This window comes from Acinonyx jubatus, chromosome E3 (genome assembly GCF_027475565.1).
Source record: "Acinonyx jubatus isolate Ajub_Pintada_27869175 chromosome E3, VMU_Ajub_asm_v1.0, whole genome shotgun sequence".
Lineage (NCBI taxonomy): Eukaryota > Metazoa > Chordata > Mammalia > Carnivora > Felidae > Acinonyx > Acinonyx jubatus.
Genome location: NC_069398.1, coordinates 39,672,456 through 39,683,594, shown reverse-complemented (window position 1 = coordinate 39,683,594; position 11,139 = coordinate 39,672,456). Strand labels below are relative to the sequence as shown.

The following is an 11,139-nucleotide window of genomic DNA, read 5'->3' as shown; positions in this document are numbered from 1 at the left end:
GATGACCATGAATGTTCCCTTTTAATCTATGAGTGTGGTAAATTCCATTAATTGATTTCCCAGCATTAAATTGATGTTAAATCTAGGGTAAGTCCAATTTGATCATGATGTATTATCCTTTTATATAATCCCTGATCCTGCTTTACTATTTTTTCACCTGTATTCACGAATGTAATTGGCCTGTGCCGTCTCTCTAGGACTGTTCTTGCTGAGTGTTAGTAGAAAGTTACTAGCCTCCTAAATTAGTTGGTGAATCTTTTTCTACTTTCCAACAGAGGTAGATGAGTAAACATTTTTTCTTTCTGCAATGTTCAGTAGGATTCCCCAGTGAAGCCATTTGGGTCTTGAAATTTCATCATCAGACATACTTTTCTATTATAGATTTAATTTATTTGATAGTTATATAGGACTAAGATTTTCGATTTTGTGTGTGTCAGATTGCATTTTTATGTGAATTTGTCCATCTCATCTAAATTTCCTTATTTATCAGCATAAAGTTGATCATAATATCCTCTTATTTGTGTGGTAAAGTCTCTTTTTCATTTCTTACACTTGCTATTTGTACCTTCTCTCTTCTGATTGATCATTCTCACCAGGGGTTTATCAGTTTCGTTAGTCTTTTCAATTTTGGCTTTGCTCATTCTCTCTGTTGTGTTTTCTGTTACATTTGTTTAGACTTTTAAATGATTTCCTTCCATCTACTTTTGTTGGGTTTATTTTCTGTTCTTTTTCTAACCTCTTGAAATATTCAAGATACTCAGCTCATATTTCAGACTCTTTCTTCCCTAAAATATGCAGTCAAGGCTATGAATTTCCCTCCAAGCACTGCATTAGCTTTATTCTACAAATTTTGTTGTGTCATTTTTTTCCCATTATATGTAATTTGGTTCAAAATAATTTCTAATTTCCATTTTAATTTCTTTGTTTAGAAGGGTACTTTGGGACATATTATTCAAAAGTGTAGTTTTCAATGATACAGAGTTTTTCCCAATTATATTCTTGTTATTGATTCTTAACCTATTTACAGTGTGGTTAGAGAACATGATTTGTTTTGTATCCATTCTTTGAAATGTGTTAGAACTTGCATTTTGGCCCAGCACAGAGTCAAAATTTTTAATGAATTATATCTTCTTGAAAATAATGTATTCTGCCTTTGTTGGGTGCACTGTTCTATATGTGTCTATGAAGTCAAGTTTATTCATTACATTATTTCAGATCTTCCACAGAGTTATTTCTTTTCTGCTTGTTCCATTAACTAATGGAAAAAGTACATCATAATATCCCACTGTGAATGTGGACTTGTCTAACTCTCCATATAATTCTGTGCACGTTTGCTCTATATATCATGTTATTAAGTTCATACAAATTTAGAATGATCTTTTATTATTATAGAGTAACCCTTAATTCTAATTATGTTTTTTACCTTAAAGTATGTTTGTTTGGTATTAAACTCTCTACACCAACTGTCTACCAGTATTTCAGCGGTATGTAACTTTTCATCTGTTTCCTTTCAGTTTTTCTTTTTCCTGATGTTTTAGATGTGTCTCTTGTACTTGGCTTGTACAGGATTTTGTTTCTGTCTACTGTGATCATCTTCTAGCTGGAGTGGTTGACCCTCTTATCATTAATGTAATTATCGACCTTCCAATCATCATCTCACTTCAGATAGACTTTCTGTTCATCTCACGTGCTCTTTGTTCCTTTATCTTGGTTTCGTTTGGTTGAGTTTTTCATATCTCCTTTTGTTCCTCTGTTAGTTTTGTAGTTATTCAGGCTTTTACCATTGTTTTTACTGATGTTCTAGAAATTACAGTATGCAACCTTGACTTATCATCATCAAATAGGAACCTCTCCTAGTAAAATCAAGGAATTTAGAACATTTACATTTCTCTCACATTAGATGCTTTTATTGTTTTGAATTTTCATTCTCTCTATATCATAAACCCAATAAGACATTATGAAGTCAGTGTTCATTGGATTTACCCTCACATTTGGCATTTCGTTTTTTACGTCTATCCCCAACTCCCCTCTGGGACAATTTCTTTTTTTTCCCTGTTTGAAGTACAGCCTAGAATTCCCTTTGGTGAAGGATCTTTTTTTCTTTTTTTACTGGGTAGAAGTCTAGGTTGGCAAGTTTTGTTTGGTTTGGTTTTCCTTCCAACATATTGAAGTTATAATTCTACTACTCTGGCTTCTAGTTTTGCTGCTGAAAAGTTAGCAAAGCTTGTATTTTTGAAAGTCATGTTTTTCTTTGGCTACTTTTAAAATTCTTTGTTTTTGGAGTTTCTGTACTAGGTATGGATTTCCCTTTATTTATCCTGCTTGAGATGTATTTAGCTCCTTGAATTTGTAGATTGCTATGTTTCATCAATTATGGAAAATCCTCAGCGTATTCATTCAAATATTGCTTCTTCCTCATTCTTTTTCTCCTTCCTTCCTAAAACTCCAACTAAACGTTAGATATTCCTTTCATATAATTTATATCTTATTTTACTATATTTTCTGTTCTTTTGTCTCTTCATAATCCACTCTAGATTGTTTTCTTCCAAGTGTTAACTCAGGATTAGGCATAAAAACATAAATTTAGTATATACAGAGAGAAGCTACTGATTACAGACAGACAGACAGACACACACACACACACACACACACACACACACACCCTTCACCCAAGCAGGGAACAAATCAGTGGGAGGCAGACAAGGTAACAGACAGGCACACGTGACCTTATCGGCATTGTTCAGTCCTTCTCCTTCAGTCACTGCTGACTCTCAAGTGGGGCATCCGTGACCTCTGCTAGTAATATTTCTTTCTTCAAACCATAAGTTTGAGTCTCCTCTCTCTTGGTCTGTGTTCTGTGACCTGCCAAACAACCCAGTTCAGAGTTCTCCAGAGAGGTGCAGGGAGATTACCGCTTAGTGCCCAGTGGTATTAGAGTGGGCCATGATTTTATGCTAAAATTTCTATTAGGAGGTTAGAGGTTATATCAACCAGGAATATTAGTGTAGGTTTGTTGTTTTATTTTTTGTTTTTTTGTTGCCTCTTGAGGCTTTCTTTCAGATGCAAACTGCTTTTTTACATTAATTTTTTTCATGTATAAACATTTTCCTTTATTTTTTTTTAATTTTTTTTTAACATTTTATTTATTTTTGAGACAGGGAGAGACAGAGCATGAACGGGGGAGGGTCAGAGAGAGAGGGAGACACAGACTGAAACAGGCTCCAGGCTCTGAGCTGTCAGCACAGAGCCCGATGCAGGGCTCGAACTCACGGACCGTGAGATCATGACCTGAGCCGAAGTCAGACGCTTAACCGACTGAGCCACCCAGGCGCTCCTATTTTCCTTTATTAAAAAGAGCACCATCTTCAAAACAAGTTTCACATAAACATATTTATGACATTTTTTTTTAAAGAACAAGGTATTTACCTTTACAAAGTGATGGATGAAAACACCAGCAAAAGTTCACTTTTTAAAATTTTTTAAATTTTACTTTTCAGGAGGTGGTGCCTGGGTAGCTCAGTCAGTTAAGGTCCAACTTTGGCTCAGGTCATGATCTCATGGTTCATACGTTGAAGCCCCCCCATGTCAGGCTCTGTGCTGACAGCTCGGAGCCTGGAATCTACTTCGGATTCTGTGTCTCCCTCTCTCTCTGCCCTTCCCCTGCTCACACTCTGTCTCTCTCTCTCTCAAAAATAAATATTAACAGTGTTTTTATTTTTTAATGTTTATTTATTTTTGAGAGAGAGAGAGAGAGAGAGAACATGTACGCAGGTAAGGAGGGGGCAGAGGGAGAGGGAGAGAGAATTTTAAGCAAGCTCCACACCCAGCATGGAATCTAATGTGGGACTCAATCCCACGAACAGTGAGATCATGACCTGAACTGAAATCAAGGGTTGGATGCTCAGTTGACCGAGCCACCCAGGCACCCCAAAAGAAGTTCACTTTTGCAGGAAAATGAAACAACCTTTACAAAATTCTTGTACTAATCATAGTACAAGTACACAGCACTCAGAACTTTCATTTTATTAATTCTCTCTTTAGCTGTGTCTAATTTTCTGTTATATCCTTCCACTGAGTTTTTAATTCTGATCATCATATATTATTTTAGTTCTAAAACACATATTGGATTCTTTTTCAAAACTTTTACAGCTCTTCAAAATGCAATTTCCACTTCCCTGCCGAAACTTTCAAGCTTGGTTTTTGTCTTCTTGAATATAGCAAGCAGAATTATTTTATATTCAATGTTTTATCATAGTATCTGGGAGCCCCCATGGAGCTATTTCTGTGGTTCCTATTATTTACTATCAAGCTGCCCCATGAGCCTGATTATCTCTGTGCTGGATTTATACTTGTAAGATAATCTGAGACCTGGGATGATGGTATCTTGCTCCAGTAAGGATTTATTTTTCTTTTGCCAGGTGCTTGGAGACATTAGCAATGTGGGACATCCGTAATCCTATTTCAGGGCTGGGTATTTCTGGGGTTCCTGGTGCTATGCAGCTGGACTATGGTCATACAGCAGCTGCATTACTCCTGGGTCACCCTTTCTTCTAATGTACTACTCTTTGAAATCAGAAACTCAACCAGGGGGTGGTTTCCAGAGCCTCTACCGATAGTAATTTTTCCCCATAGCCCCACAAAGTTGGAACACATGCAGCTTAGCTTCTCAGCTGTCCCTTCAGATCTGCAAGTAGCCCCTGGATGAGAGCAGCCCTGATGCCAGGCTCACCTCTTGAGATCTCTGCCCCACCTAGATGTTGGCCTAGTGATTCTCATGATCATGCTCACTCTTCACTGTTTTCTATATTTTCCCAGCCTTTTTAGTTGTTGCCATTGGGCAGGTTGGACCAGTTACCTAGACTACCGTTATCGCAAGTAGAGGTACGCACCATGCGTTTTTTTAAAGCAAATATTTATTGTGTGCCTACGGTGTACAAGTTAGAATTCAAGTGTTCAAAGAAAAATAAACAAGAGATTTCTGTCCTAAAGGAGCTTAGAACCTCCAAGGGAAGATACCTTGTATTCAGTTTATCCACAAGCCAGAGACTGGGACGTGTGGCGATGCTGTGATGAGCACTTGGGGAACACAGGAGCCTAGAAGGGCTCCTCCAGCATACAGCGCACTTGGCAGAGCCTTGCAAAACAAGCCCCTGCTCTCTTACTAAAGATTGCTGTAGTTATGTGTTGGTCCGTGTTAGTTCTTCATCTTCCTGGTGCCATTTTCTTTTTGAATCCTCACATTCTATGGTTGCCTTGGGCTGGAATCTGTACCCCTTATCTTACACGTTTATTATAATAAGAGCATTCTTTATTGCTGGCCCTGCCTGACTCTGGTCTGTCATTTCACAAACCCAGTGGTGGCTTGAGGGATTATGGGACATTCCCCTGACAGCCTGAGAAGAGACTCCTTGGCCCATCAGGATCCTTTTCCCTTAAATGGCTTTACTGAGTTATCATTCATACCATATAGTTCACCCACATTTATAGTGTACAGTTCAGTGGCTTTTCTTGTATTTACAGAGTTGTGATTATCACCATCATCCATGTTAGGACGCCATCTCAAAAGGAAATCCCTCACCCCTTCGTCATCATCTCCCTAACCCTCACACTGCCCACCCCTAGCCTCCAACAAGCACTCATCTGCTTCCTGTCTTCATTGATCTGCCTCTTCTGGACATTTCGTAGAAATGGAATCACACAATATGTGGTCCTTTGTGTCTGGCTTCTCTTAGTGAGTGTCGGGTCTTCAAGGTTCATCCACATTGTAGTGGGTGTCAGTGCTTCCTTCTTGTTTTAAGGCTGAATAACGTTTCCTTCATGGATGGATCACATTGTGTTTCTCCTCCCAGCAGCCTATGGACGTTTTTTCCACTTTGGGCTATCATGAATAGTGTGTCTCCATTTGTGTACAAGATTTTGCGTGTGTGCAAAGTTTTCATTTCTCTCGGGTAGATACCTAGGGGTGGAATTGCTGGGTCAGAGGGCGACTTTATGTTTCACCCTCTGAGGAGCTGCCAGACTGTTTTCCAAAGTGGCTGCACCATTTTATATTCCCACCAGCAGTGAGGGCGCGACGTCTCCACATCCTTGTCAACACCTGCTGTTCCCAACATGTTTGACTAGAGCCATCCCCCATTCCTGTGGGTATGAAGTGGTCTCTCACTGCAGCTGTGATTTGCACTTCAATCACTCGCCATCAGTCTTGACCCGCCCGGAAGAGTGGTATTGTCTTTGGTTTTCCCTCTGTTTCTGTGAACTTCCCTACAGCACCTGGATCCACCCAGATGGAGGCGAACAGACGGCAAATGCCTAATTCCATCTTTGTTAGACTTTTCCCTCCTTGGCAGGTTTTTCAGGTTGTCCTTTAACACTTAGAGTCCCTCATCTGTTCTCCTCTTTCTGTCCCCATTAAACAAGTGCATCTTACCCAATCTGTATGCAGTTTAAAAAATCTTCCTGCCAGAGAGATACGGGACCATTCAAGCTTGGCAGAGACCATGGAGGGCCTGCACTGACGTCTCCCCATTCAGCTCGGAGCGTGGCTTCCTGCCACACAGCCCTCCCCACACCAGAACAGGTTTTTCCAGTTCTGCGACACTTCCTCCCAGCCCTCTTCCAGCCAGTCCCAGGCTCTGGAGCTGCTTCCCGGGCATGAATGCAGGGGGTCTGGCCAGCAAGAGGACTTCCCATGAGCTGATCGTCAGCGTGTGGACTCAGTGGCTCTGCCTAGGGCTCTGCCCCCGACCCCTACCCAACACGAGCAGGTGAGGATCACCCCCACTACTGTCTGTTCGGGGGAGTGCACAAAATTGCACTCCGCTCCTGCTCCTGCGCCCTGGGAAACATCCGGCAGAACCCTTCCCAGTTCAGACAACCGAAGAAGAATCGTATGGCAGAAAACCAGCCACCCACCTCTTGCTCACCCATTACCCTTAGTATAGTGCCAAGGAAAGTATGAAATATGACAGCTTCTTTTTTTGAGAGAGAGACAGGGAGAGAGAGTCCCAACCAGGCTCCATGCTGTCAGCGCAGAGCCCCTGATGCAGGACTCCGACTCACAAACCACGAGATCACGACCTGAGCCCATATCAGGAATCAGATGCACAACCCACTGAGATGGCCTTTTTATTTAGCCCGTGCCCTTTAATTAAACTCCTTTTTGCCACTTTTTGTTTGTTTTACCACCTTTCCAGCCAGTCAAGAAAGATTACGTATTTCGAGAGGTGGGGGAAAAAAATCCTGGCAGAATAGTCACACAGAATGGAGACAGCAGTCAAGTAGCGGGTTGTTTGTTTGGTCCACGGCAATGCCAACGATGTTTGAAACACATGGATCTCATCTATGTGTTTGAGATGGGTGCCAAGAGAGGACATGCCTGTGCTGACAAGGTCCCATCAGCATGGCAGTGTGCATCCTGGGTAACCTTCCACTGCACTCGGTTCAGACTTCAAAGGTCTGGTCCCTGGGAGTTACAACTTTTCCCTCATAGTCTCTGGGGGGATCTAGCATCACTTGCAGCCAGCCCATATGGGCTCTCTTTGCTACAACAGTCCCAGCATACTTACAGAACCCACATTTTCCTGTCCACAGCAATGGTAGCCCCTACCTGCAGACATAGCCAGGGAAGGGGTGACGGGATCTGCAAGAGGGTGGCCAATTTCAACCCATTCGTTCAATTGCTCATCCGTTCAGCAAATATTTAATGAGATGTCGATAGACATCTGTCCTACCCTGAGCCTCTGGGCTGAGTTTAGCGGGAAACTCTCATCTCTTTGGAATCACAGCCTGAAATACATGCCAGCAGTCAGGCTCTGGGAAGGCTGAGTGTTTGGTGGGGACCATGGAACCTAGACCAGCCTTGGGCTCAGGAAAACCTCCATGAGGATAGGACAGCTGAGCTGAACTTGGAAGGATGAGGTGGGGATTAGGGGGTCATGAAAATTCGAGCGAGAGCAAAGACCAGACACCAAAGCTCCAGGGAACACAGTGTCCCCAGGGGTTGGTGGAAATCTGGGTGGCTCGACATGGAAAAGGCATGTGGCCAGTCAGGAGACAAGGCCAGACCTGCTGAGTCTGACTTCAGCTGGCACTTACCAGCACAGCTGCCCCAGGCATTAGGATCTGAATATTTCTATGGCCTCCCTGCCATCCAATTCTGGCCCTCTCCCTGGGGACCCCTGGGCCTCCTTGAATCCAACAAGTAAGGGGGTGCGTGGCCAAGGGGGAGCCTCCGGAACAGTGAAGTCCCTTCTGGCTGGTCCTGCCCACATCTTACCTGCTCTGGTCCCTCCTGCTCTCTTGGGTACAAGTGTGGCTGATCCCAAGTGTCCTGCACTCCTTGGACTGGCCCCAAATCTCTCCAGGGTCAGTGACCTCATGCCTCTTAGCGGAAGCTGCTGTTCTCACCCAGGCTCCTCATGCAGAAGGGGGACACGCAGGATGCTCTGTGCTCAGCTGCACGGATCCAAGCAGCTTCCCTTGGTCACTTTCCCTGGGCACCTATTGGGTCGCAGCACTTTCTCCTGACCTTCAGTCTTTCCATTGTTGGGTATTCCCAGCTCCTCTACTTCTCCTGGGCTAAGATCTCCTTCCCCATCTATCACATCCTTCCCAGACCTCACACTCTCTGGGCAAAGGACAGGAGGCAGGGCCAGGTCTCAGCCTGGCACCATGTCCTGGGCTTCCCCAGATGGCCCATCCCTTCCAGAAGGGACATGCTGGACACAACCTGCCCCGTCAGCATCTCTGCACACATCTGCCCCCCAGGAGACACAGCCTGTCATCACCCAGCTCTCCAGACCCAACCATCATTTTCATTGCATTTCCAGCAATGCCTCCTTGACTGCAGAGCTTCCTAGTCTTTCTTTTACTCAGTAGGTATGTTCTGAACATCTGCTGAGTGCCAGGAAATCCCCACACTGTCCCCTTGGGGCACAGTGGCGGGTAGGACAGGCAAGTCCCTGCTTTCATGGGACTGTTGCAGTGAGGCAGATGGGCACTAACCAAGGACGCTCATCAGAGCTGAAAGCGTGGCAGTGCTGTGCCCCCAGGGGACAGTGAAGGGGATGGGACCAGACTGGTCTGGGTGGTCTCTCTCAGGAGATGGCATGGTGGAACAGTCTTGCAGGTCAGGGAACACAGAAGGCCAAGGTTGGGAACAGAGTGTGTGTAGTGAACGGGGGTTTTGGAGGAGGTGAGTGGGCAGATCTGAGTGGAGATTCCGTGTAGAGATGGGTCTGTCTTGAGAATAGGAGAAGTACCTCAAGCAGAACACTGATGCTACCTTATCTGTAGAAGACGACTCCGTTGGTGTTCAAGTGCCAAGAGAAGCAAGGAGGCCAGTTGGCATTGAGGTTCTCCGGGAGCCTGCATAGCTCCCCAGGTCCTGCAAGAAGGAACAAGCAAAGCAGAGTCCTAAGTGGTTGGCCCTGGAAGCCACAACCCTGAGTGCTGGACAACAGCTGAGGAGGAGTCATTCGTTCTGAGAGCCCCCTGCCATGTCCTGCTTCCTCCTTTCTCTCTTCCCTCTTCTAACCTCCAGGACCTCAGAACATTCTGGCTTCTTCATGTTCCCCTTGCTCATCCCAGCCCTCCTGGTGGGTGGGAAGACATTTACACGGTAGGGCCATGTGGACCTCAGAAGTCTGCTCTCCACAGAGGGACAGCTGCCCAGAGAGACCCCATGATTTGTCTACCCTCAGAACACCAGTTTGCTTCAAAATCCCCAATAAGACCCTTCCTGGGTTAAAATGATCATGACACAGGTATGACCTGCTGTTAGAAAGTCTGAAGGTACTTTGTTCTTTTTATGGAAGGATTTTCCAGAGTGTTCTCTATGAAAAAGTTGCCTCCAAAGCTTTCAAAAGGGAATTTGATTGATGTTCAAAAAGCCGCTTGACCCACAGACATTCCAGTGTCTCTTGGATGTGGGTACCCTTCTAGCCCTGGAGAGAACACAGCAAATCTCTGCACTCCAGAGTGACCTTCAGGCAAATAACAAGCCAATGGGTCATTTTAGCTGGTGATAAAAAGGAAAAAATAGGACAATGTGGTAGTGAGGACCTGTGTAGGGCTGGGGGTCCAAAGAAGTGACACAGACAGGAAGGAGGCAGCCTTGGGAAGGTCTGGGGGGAGAATGCTTCATGTGGAAAAGACAAAGTGTGGAGGCTTCACATAGTTGAGGGCCATAAGGAAGAGGAGCTTAGACTGTAATAAGAGCATAGAGTAGGGGTAGGGCATGTCATGAGTCTTATGGCCATAATATTATGAGTTGGGATTGTGTGTGTGTGTGTGTGTGTGTGTGTGTGTGTGTGTTACTATTACAAAAGTTTATTTAAAAAAAAAGTTCAGTATGAAAATACATAACTTGATTTTTATATTGTAGTAAAACAGGTGCTATGGAGAGGGGACATATGGAAGCAGTTGGTTTCTTCCGGTGAACACACCCATTGTTGATACTTGTTCCAAGGCTTCTAACATGATGATACTATTTTCTCAAATTACCACCATTCCAGTATTGTTCTGTTGCCCACTAGTTGCCATCTCCACATATTCATCTATCACAAGATTCGTGAAGGGATTGAGCCCCCTTGGACATGTCTTCACCATTTAAGTTCACTGATAATTTCTTGTCCATAATTTTTTTCAATTCTGGAGGGTGGGCTTTGCTCATGGTGTCTATTCAGCGAACTTAAAGATGCCCCCTGGAGGTTTTTAAGCAAGAAATGGTGTGAACTGATTTACAGTTTGGACATTCCGACTGTGCTGTGTAGAAGGTGAGCCTGGGAAGAGAGCTTGATACAGAAGGTTACCACAGGATTTGGATTAAACTGGTTGCCAATGGATTTCTTTGATCCTTTGTATAAAAGAAGAGAGTGGTCCACTACACCCCCCCATCCCCGTGTGACACTGTCTCTGGACAAGGCCAGGAGGCACGCTGGGGGAAATGGGAAGGAAGCCAGGAACCTGGCTGGAGGGCTGGCTCCTGAGTGAGCAGAACCCACAGTCCAAGCCTTAGCCCCTGGGATGGGAGCACGGAAACCCCAGAGAGGGAAGGAGCCATCAGACTGAGTGTGTGGGGTATCCAACCCTTCCAGTGTGTCATCTCAGCAAATCCTGACAAGTACCTTGAGATGGGCT

At 44.3% G+C, this 11,139-nt stretch overlaps 1 pseudogene; it reads right to left on the bottom strand.

Annotated features, from left to right (window-relative positions):
• Nucleotides 1–10,140: 10,140 nt before the first annotated feature.
• Nucleotides 10,141–10,888, bottom strand: LOC106978742 (small nuclear ribonucleoprotein G-like; annotated as a pseudogene).
• Nucleotides 10,889–11,139: the final 251 nt, after the last annotated feature.